This window comes from Otolemur garnettii, unplaced genomic scaffold (genome assembly GCF_000181295.1).
Source record: "Otolemur garnettii isolate 467f Iridium unplaced genomic scaffold, OtoGar3 scaffold00080, whole genome shotgun sequence".
NCBI lineage: Eukaryota > Metazoa > Chordata > Mammalia > Primates > Galagidae > Otolemur > Otolemur garnettii.
Genome location: NW_003852475.1, coordinates 435,105 through 436,241, shown reverse-complemented (window position 1 = coordinate 436,241; position 1,137 = coordinate 435,105). Strand labels below are relative to the sequence as shown.

At 35.4% G+C, this 1,137-nt stretch overlaps 1 protein-coding gene across 1 annotated transcript in view; it reads right to left on the bottom strand.

Moving 5' to 3' along the window:
- SLC35F5 (solute carrier family 35 member F5) overlaps positions 1-1,137 on the bottom strand; it is a 37,728-nt gene that overhangs the window by 4,336 nt on the left and 32,255 nt on the right. The window lies entirely within an intron of this gene.

Below are 1,137 nucleotides of genomic sequence, written 5' to 3'. Positions count from 1 at the left end.
AAAAAAAAAAAAAAAAAAAAGAAAATGCACACTTAAAAATGCACAACATAGCATACTTACATAGCATAGTTACAGTTCTTAACACAGTACTAAGATGTAACTTCTGCAAATCTTTCATTAATAATTTGCAACAAATGCTAATCATGACACTCAAAATTAGCTTGATTATTATCTAGTAACAAATGAAAAAAGTTCAGAGTGAATTAATGACCTTTAAAACAAAGACAATATACAGGAATACTTTTATTAAGGAGCACTAGTCAGGGAAGACAAAAGAGGAGACAGGCCTCAGCCCTGAAGAACCCTCCAGTGTCACCAAGTCTGATCTTCCAGTCTGTCATTCATTAGAGTTGTCAAGAAAATAAACTATGAGATATCATGAAGTTACCAAACAAAAATCATTCCCTTTCACTAGTTTCACTCTACATTGAGACTCAACTAAGGATCAAAAACAATCGTCAAAGAAGCCTGCACTAATCAACTATTGAGACTTAGGTACAACACCCTGCAGGTCTGCCTTAAAATAATGATGAAAATAGTAACTTTTATCTTTAAAATAGGGAAGGAGAACCATGTTTGTTCTCTCTTAAGAGTTCTGTGTGTGTGTTTTATTTTATTTTTTATTGTTTGGGATTCACTGAGGGTACAAAGAATTAGGTTACACTGATTGCATCTGTTAGAGAAAGTCCCTCTTATAATTGTGTCCTGCCCCCAAGATGCATGTCATAGACCGTGACTGCCCACCCACCTCCTCCCCTCTCTGAACATACCCCTGGGAAAAGAATCCCTTTTCAATAAACAGTTGTTAGAACTGGATAGCCACATGTAAAAGACTGAAACTGGTCCCACACCTCTCAACACTCAAAAAAATTGATTCAAGATGGATAAAAGATTTAAATCTAAGGAATGAAACAATAAAAATACTTGAAGAAAGTATGGGGAAAACACTTGAAGATACCAGCTGGGGAAAGAGTTTATGAAGAAGACTTTCGTGGCGATTGCAACAACAACAAAATAAACAAATGGGACTCTCAGAGTTTTGTTGTTTTCTTTAAAAAGAGGTTTGAAATCATAGGCAAGACTCCCTCTGGTGGAAAATTTATACTATTCCACTTCATAGTGCCATTAGAGCAAAGG